This window comes from Pteronotus mesoamericanus, unplaced genomic scaffold (genome assembly GCF_021234165.1).
Source record: "Pteronotus mesoamericanus isolate MK-2021 breed Mesoamerican mustached bat unplaced genomic scaffold, CSHL_Meso_final scaffold_118, whole genome shotgun sequence".
NCBI classification, from domain to species: domain Eukaryota; kingdom Metazoa; phylum Chordata; class Mammalia; order Chiroptera; family Mormoopidae; genus Pteronotus; species Pteronotus mesoamericanus.
In genome coordinates, this window is record NW_026555301.1 from 2,615,346 (window position 1) to 2,623,559 (window position 8,214).

Consider the following 8,214-nt stretch of genomic DNA (forward strand, 5'->3'; position numbering starts at 1 on the left):
ATTGGGGATTGATCCTGCAACCCAGGTATGTGCCCTGAGTGGGACTGAACCCCAACTTTTGGTTATGGGATGACTCTCCAACCAACTGAGCCACACTGGCCAGGTCAAGTTGTTCCTTTTCTTATTGTTGAGTTCTTTGTATGTTCAGAATACTTTAAAATTTCTCTTGAGACTTCTTTGACCCATATGTTATTTAATCTTCAAGTATTTTGGGAGCTTTCCAGCTTTATGTTATTGATTCTAGTTTAATTCCATGTGGTCTGTGAGAAAGCTGGTATCACCCAGTTACCTCATGCTGCATGACAGCGCTAATGGTACTCAGTACTGACACCACTGAATCCACTGTATCTGAGCTGGGTCTGACTGTAGCTTTAATCTGGAAGGATTACTTGTCTAAAAACACACACACACAGACAGTTCCCAAATCTCTACCTCTCTACATTTTAAACTGATTTATAGTAGTTTTTTTTTAAAGGCTCAATTTTCAGTAAAGACAGATTTCTGTTTAGTAAGCCAGAGCCTAAATAAAGAAAGCTGTACAGATTCAGCATAGATTTTCTTTTCTTTTAAAATTAAAAAAAATTTAAACTATACTGGACATTAAGTATATTTTAGTTTCAGGTGTACAACATAATGGTTAGACATTTATATAACTTATGAAGTGATTCTTGCTGATAAGCCTTGTACCCTGTCACATCATACATGGTTTATCAATAGTATTGGCTGTATTTCCTATGCTGTACTTTATATCCCTATGAATGTTTTTGTTAACTACCAATTTTTACAATACTTCCTAATCCCTTCACCTTTTTCATCCAGTCCCCCAAACCCTCTCAATCTGGCAACCATCAGTTTGTTCCCTGTATCTATGAGTTTGTTTCTGTTGTTTGTTCATTTATTTTGTTCTTTATATTACACATGGAAGTGAAATCATATGGTATTTGTCTTTATTGGTCTGACTTATTTCACTTAGCATAATACCCTCTAGGTCTGACCATGTTGTTGCAAATGGTAAGATTTCATTGTTTTTGTGTCCAAGTAATATTCCATTGTGCATATGTACCACATCTTCCTTATCCAGTCATCTTTTGATTAGAGCATTTAATCCATTTAGATTTAAAGTAATTATTAATATGTATGTAGTTGTTCCCATTTTATTAATTGCTTTGTGCGTGTGTGTTTATATTTCTTCTCTGTTCCTTCCTTATTCTTTCTTCCCTTATACGTTGATGACTTTCTGTAGTATTGTTTTTGGAGTTCTTGTTTTTGTCTTTATTTCTTGTATATCTCTTGGAGATTTTTTTTTCTGTGACTCTGTTTATTATGAAACATTGGGTAAACATCCTGAAATTTAATACTCTATCTACTATTTAAAACTTTTTCAATGACTTCGTTAAAATATTGAAGTATTTTTCAACATGAATCCTCAATTCCAGCCAGGCTGGTCTCACTGTTTCTAGAATATGCTCGTTTCTAACTAGAAGTAATTCTTACAAAGTCCACTGAACTTACAGCATTCTCCCAATTTTCTGAGTTTAACAAATATTATGTTCCTATGACAGGCCTGTTTCCAACGGTACTTACACATTGGGTTTGAATTTATGTGCTGGGGGCACTGGGTTTTTGGCTCCCATGTCTAGCACTTCCATGTAAAGAGGCTTCTTCTGTGTCCCAGTATGAATGCCCGTCAAGTTCTCAGTCCTGTGTTTTCTTCTGAGTTGTGTCCACCTGGGTCTTCAATGGTGATCCTTTGTAACCTATCAGTAAATAGATCCTCAGAGGTGCTGGAATTATCTTCTGCTTGACCTGACAGGTGATGCTGAGGGAGATGCTTACTATCTTCAGGTGAGGAAGGCACACTGTCTCTGCTGCTGGAACCTGGGCAGGCAACCTCAGGAGCCTCTTAATCGCCTTTGTGAGTAGAATGTGCAAGTCCCTGCTGTTTTGAGGTTGTTTCAGATGACGTGATGTTATCTACAGAAGAAAAGCCAAGAACCAGTGATGAAGAATCAAATATCTAGCCAGAATTCTGGGCCTTATCTGCAATTGCTTTTTTGCCTTGGATTGCAGTCTAAACTGACAGGATGAAACATGTCATGTTTTCCTCTCTTTCATGTTCTGCAATGGCAGCTTTTGGTTTGGCTACAGAGCCTAAGACATTTTCGCCGTTGTTGGGCAATCTGAAAATGAATTTTACGTTGCGCAAAAGACCCTCCTGGTGCTTCAACATCTCCAGCAGCTCTGCAAGACTCCACTGTCCCAAGTCCTCGGGGGCTTTGGGCTTGAAGCCGTGGCGCAGCAAGGACATTGTGCGAAGGCTGAGGCTCGGGAGGCGGCAGGCACTCAGCTTCCTTGGAAGCCCCCACAGCCACCGCCGGATGAGTCACCTTTTTTCCTGGAAGAACTGTATAGCAAACTGCTTCCTGGGCCTCTTGCATGATTCAAAGGTCCCAAGAGTGAGCAGACTTTGCAGTGGCCTTCCTGCCAATGCTGGGAGAAGGGGTCAAGCAGGCCTAGTGGCATCCAGGAATGTGAAGTCATCTGAGTGTGTGTAGTAAATTTTTTTTTTTACTTTTAAAGATTTTATTTATTTAAATTTTTAACTTCCAGATGATCCAGCAGGTTGTAAATTAAACACATGAAGTTCCTGCTCTCCTTGCTCTGATTTCACACTCACCACCTAATGCTCCTGGGCTCCCGCAGAGGTGGGAGCAGAGTGGGCTGGAGCCGCCTGAGGAGTGACTTGGGAAGGCGGCTTTGGGGAGAGGACTGAGAAAGTGGCCGGCGGGGTCCCGGCCAGAGATTTTTTTTTTTGTGGCTACCATATGCTTCATATATACCAAGCTACCTTTGTAGAACTGTTTTAAATTCGATGTTGCTTAAGTATAAACACGATCTAAAATAACTACCATTTTTATTCACCCTGCCATGTTTGTTTTTGTGATGACTTTTTACTTTTGTGTGTGTATCCCTTAATTTACTGTTGTAACTACACATGATCTTCCTAGCTTTGCCTTTTAACATTTGTACTAGCTTTAGTGTTGATTGATCCGCTGCTTTTATTGTGTTTGCCATTGTGAAGAAATATTTCGTGTGTGATATTTTCTTATTCATACTTTTAATCTTCTCTCCTTCCTCATCCCCCTCCTCCTCCTTTAATTTTTTTTTTTTTTTTTTTTTTGTAATAATGGTTTGGTGGTGAGGAACTCCTTAAGCCTTTTCTTCTCTGGGAAGCTCTTTATCAGTCCTTGGATTCTAAATGATAGCCTTGCTGAGCAGAGTAGCCTCAGTTTTATGCCATTGCTTTTCAACCACTTTGAATATTCCATGCCAATCCCTTCTTGCCTAAGAAGTTTCTATTGCGAAATCAGCTTACAGTTTTATGGGAGCTCCCTTGTAGGTAACTAAATGCTTTCCTATTGCTGTTTTTAAGATTTTCTCTGACTTTAACCTTTGGCACTTTAATTATGATGTGTCTTGGTATGGGCTTCTTTAGGTTCATCCTCTTTTGACTCTCTGTACTTCCTGGACCCTGGACTTGTAGGTCTATTTTCTTCACCAGGTTAGGGAACTTTTCAGTTATTATTTCTCCAAAGATGGAGGTCCCCAATGTTTTTGGCACCAGGGACTTGTTTCTTGGAAGACAATTTTTCCACAGGCAGGGGGTGAGGGGAGATAGGAAGCAGAGCTCAGGTAGGTGGTAATGTGAGCAAAGCTTGGCTCACTCACCAACTGCTCACCTTCTGCTGTGTGGCCAAGTTCCTAACAGGCCATGGACCAGTACCATCTGTAGCCTGGGTGTTGGGGACCCCTGTTCAAATATGCTTTCAATCTCTTGGTCTCTTTCTTCTTTTTCTGTTAACCCTATGATGTGAATGCTGTTATGCTTGATGTTGTCCCCAAGGCCTCTTAAAATATCGTCATTTCTAAAATTCTTTTTTTCTTTGTTTTGATTGGGTGCTTTCTGTTATCTGGTCTCCCAAATTGCTGATTCAGTCCCCTGCTTCATCTAATATGCTGTTGATGCCATCTAATGTGTTCTTTATTTCAAGTTTTGTATTCTTCATTTCTGACTGGTTCTTTTTTATGTTTTCTATCTTCTTCTTTATGTTTCCTATCTCTTTGTTAAATTTCTCACTGACTTCATCTACTCTTCCCCTAAATTCATTGAGCATCCCTATAACCATATTTTGAACTCTGCATCTGCTAGATTGTTGCCCCATTTTTTAAAGTTTTTTTCTGGAATTTTCTCCTGTACTTTTATTTGAGATACATTTCTCCCCTTATTTTGACTGCTTCCCTGTGTTTGTTTTTATGTACTAGGTAGGGCTTCTATGTCTCCCAGTGTCCTGTGGGGTCCAGTGGCACAACCTCCCTGTTCACCTGAGCCTAGTGTTTCAGAGGTGTCCTTTATGTGGTTGTGTATGCACTCCTGTTGTAGTTGAGCTTTGATTGGTTTTGGCATGTTGATGGGAGAGATGGGCTCTCAGGTTGATTAACTACGAGGTCTGGCTGTGACTATAGCAGAGGAGCTGCCCTGCAGGGGCTGACTGATGGAGTGAGATTTGCTCTAGTGGGGCTTTAGTGCCTGCCTAGTTCAGCATTTGGGTGTGTCATTTTTGGTGCTATTTTGGTGGTAATCAAGTGTGGTCTGAAGCTGGTCACCAGGTGTGTTGGTTCTGAGGCGCCTTGGGTGGAGCTCAGGTTCAGACCATCATTGGCCACTGCCTGTGTCTGGTCCAGAGCCACAGGTAGGAGCTATAAAGTGATCTGTGGGAGATGCAAGATGGCAGAGGAGTAAATGGAAGCTACATTAACCTCCTCCCAGTACCAATATGGAATTACAACAAAATTGTAGAGAAATCATCCAGAATAACCAACTGAAACCTGGATGGATAGAAGTCTTATTACCAAGGACAGACAGAAGAAACCACTTCACCCAACAAAAGTGGTAGAGAGAGTGGAGGAGGTGTGAGAGAGCTTGCTGGGCTCCCACACACAGGAATTGAAGTTCTGGAGGGATATACCAGTGGCCAGGGGGTTCCTCCTGAGAAGTGTGAGGTAAACCCCAAGCTGGGCTCCCCAGCCTATAGCACCAGAGCTGGGAAAGGAAACCAGATAACATACAGCTTGAAAAGCAGCAGGGTTTCTGTCTGCTGGAGAGAGAGAGATAGCTGGAGATGTAGAGAGCCTCTTAAGGGGTCAAAGCACAAAATTTTGTTTGTAGCCACTTACCCTGGGCACTGGCAAAGGGAGGGCATAGTAGACAAGTAGACTAGAGATGCTTGAAGAGAGTCTGGGGAGAAAACTGAAGGAACAGCCACCAGGATCCCTGGGCTGAGTCATTTCCCATACTGTAGAAGCCATCTTTCTAGGCGGAGCACTCCCCTCCAAGTGTCATCAACCTGAGGGGAAGCAATTGACCCCTTGCAGGAATTACTCTGCCCCACCTTGTGGAGATTAAGTTGGGCTGCTGATTATAGCTTGATTATTTAAACACCTGATCAGTTTAACAGCTGATTAGTTTAAATCTAAGGCAGAATAGACAAAGATGCAGCCAAAATGGGAAGACAGAGAAACAGACCCTAAATGAAGGAACAAGAGAATCCTCCAGAAGAACTAAATGAAATAGAAGCAAGCAATTTATCAGATAGAGAGTTTAGAATGATTATAAGGATACTCAACAGCATGAAAAAAGACATAGGAACCATAAAAAAGGACTAGTCAGAAATAAAGAATGCAATATCTGAAATAAATACTACATTGGAAGGAATAAACAGTAGGTTAGATGAAGCAGAAGAATGAATCAGTGATTTGGAAGACAAGGTAGAATAAAACATCCAGGCAGAGCAGCAAAAAGAAAAATGAATTTAAAAATATGAGGAGAGCTTAAGAAACATTTTGGACAACATGAAATGTAACAACATCCGCATGATGGGACTACCAGAAGGAGAAGAGAATAAGCAAGGAATGAAGAACCTATTTGAAGAAATAATGACCAAAAATTTCCCTAATCTGGTCAAGGAAAAAGTCACACATGTCCAGGAAGCTAAGAGAGTCCCAAACACGTTGGACCCAAAGAGGCCCTTACCAACACATCATCATTACAATGACAAGGCTTAAACAAGGAGAAAATCCTAAAAGCCACAAATCTGATTACTCAGCAGAAACATTTCAGGCTAGAAGGGAGTGGTGTGAAATATTCAAGGTGCTGCAAAGCAAGGACCTATACCCAAGGCTACTTTGCCCAGCAAGAGTCTCATTTAAAATTGAAGGAGAAACAAGGAGATTCCCTGACAAGAAAAAGCTAAAGGAGTTTGTTAACACCAAACCAGTACTGCAACAGATGTTAAAGGGCTTCCTTTAAGAAGAAAAAGAGAAAGGAAAAAAGCAGAGGAAAACAGTTTAACAATAAAATGGCACTGTGTTTGTTTCTGTCAATAATCACCTTAAATGAGATAGGGCTTCTGGGATCCGGCCAAGGTGGAGGCGTAGGTATAAATGTTTCACTTCCTAGCACAACCAAAAGAAGGATAACAACCAATTTACAAACAAACAAACAGAACTGCTAGAAAAATCAAACTGCATAAAAGTCGAAGAACCAAGGAGTTGGAGAAACATTCATCCAGACTGACAGCACCACAACAGAGCAAAGAGGGTTGCCCCACACTGGTGAATACCTAAGGCTTCGCCCCTCATAACATAACAAGTGTGCCAAGACAAAGAAAAATGGCCCAAATGAAGGAACAGATAAAAATGCCAGAAAAAGAACTAAGCAATGGGGAGATAGACCACCTATCAGATGCAGAGTTGAAAACACTGGTAATCAGGATGCTCACAGAAATGATTGAGTTTGGTCACAAAATAAAGGAGGAAATGAAGGCTACACAAAGTGAAATATAAAGGAAAATATACAGGAACCAACAGTGAAGGGAAGGAAACCCGGACTCAAATTGACAATTTGGAACAGAAGGAAGAAATAAACATCCAACTGGAACAGAATGAAGAAACAAGAATTCAAAAAAAATGAGGAGAAGCTGAGGAACTTCTGGGACAACTTTAAACATTCCAATGTCCGAATCGTAGGGGTGCCAGAAGGAGAAGAGGAAGAGCAAGAAAGTGAAAAAATAATGAAGGAAAACTTCCCCAATCTGATGAAGGAAATAGACTTCCAGGAAGTCCAGGAAGCTCAGAGAGTCCCAAAGAAATTGAAGCCAAGGAGCAATACACCAAGATACATGAAAATTAAGTTACCCAAGATTAAAGATAAGTAGAGAATCTTAAAAGCAGCAAGAGAAAAGTAGACAGTTACCTGCAAAGACGTTCCCATAAGGCTATCAGCTGACTTCTCAAGAGAAACCTTATATGCAAGAAGGGGTTGGAAAGAAGTATTTGAAGTCATGCCAGTCAAGGGCCTATATCCAAAGATACACTATCCAGCAAAGCTATCATTTAGAATGGAAGAGCAGATAAAGTGCTTCCCAGATAAAGTACAGTTAAAGGAGTTCATCATTACCAAACTCTTATTATATGAAATGTTAAAGGGACTTATCTAAGAAAAAGAATAAAAAACTGTGAACAGTAAAATGACGATAAACTCACAACTATCAACAACTGAACGTAAAAAACAAAAACAAACTAGGCAAACAACTAGAACAGGAACAGAATCACAGAAATGGAGGTCACATGGAGGGTTATCAGCAGGGAGGGATGGGGGGATTATGGAGGAAAAAGCTACAGGGAATAAGAAACATACTCTTATCATCTAGGGACTGGCTTTTGAGTTGAGTATCAGTTGTATTCTAGCCATATTCTAGGTGCTGTTTGAAAGAAAGCCTGGGGAAGTAACCACGTGATTTCAGTTATTTTTTTTTCATGTCATCTTTAAGGTGATCCTGTGAGGTGTTAGTAGCGTTACTTTACAGCTTGTTCCTGATTACACTGCTTGTGAGGGACTGTGACAGCTGAGCTAAAATTTTCTCAACACCATAAAACAAGGGAGCTTCTGGTGCCAGATTTATCAGGGGATCACTTTGTAAGTGATATAAATGTCTAACCATGATGCTGTACCATGATGCTGTACCCCTGAAACTAATGTAATATTGAATTTCCACTATAACTGGAAAATAATTTTTTTTAATCAAAAAGGTAAATTGAATTCAAAGAATAAATATCAAAAGCCATGGCAGGAATAAAAATAATAAAATAAGAGAG

At 40.3% G+C, this 8,214-nt stretch overlaps 1 pseudogene; it reads right to left on the reverse strand.

Annotated features, from left to right (window-relative positions):
- Positions 1-1,580: 1,580 nt before the first annotated feature.
- Positions 1,581-2,308, reverse strand: LOC129081743 (DNA-directed RNA polymerase II subunit GRINL1A-like; annotated as a pseudogene).
- Positions 2,309-8,214: the final 5,906 nt, after the last annotated feature.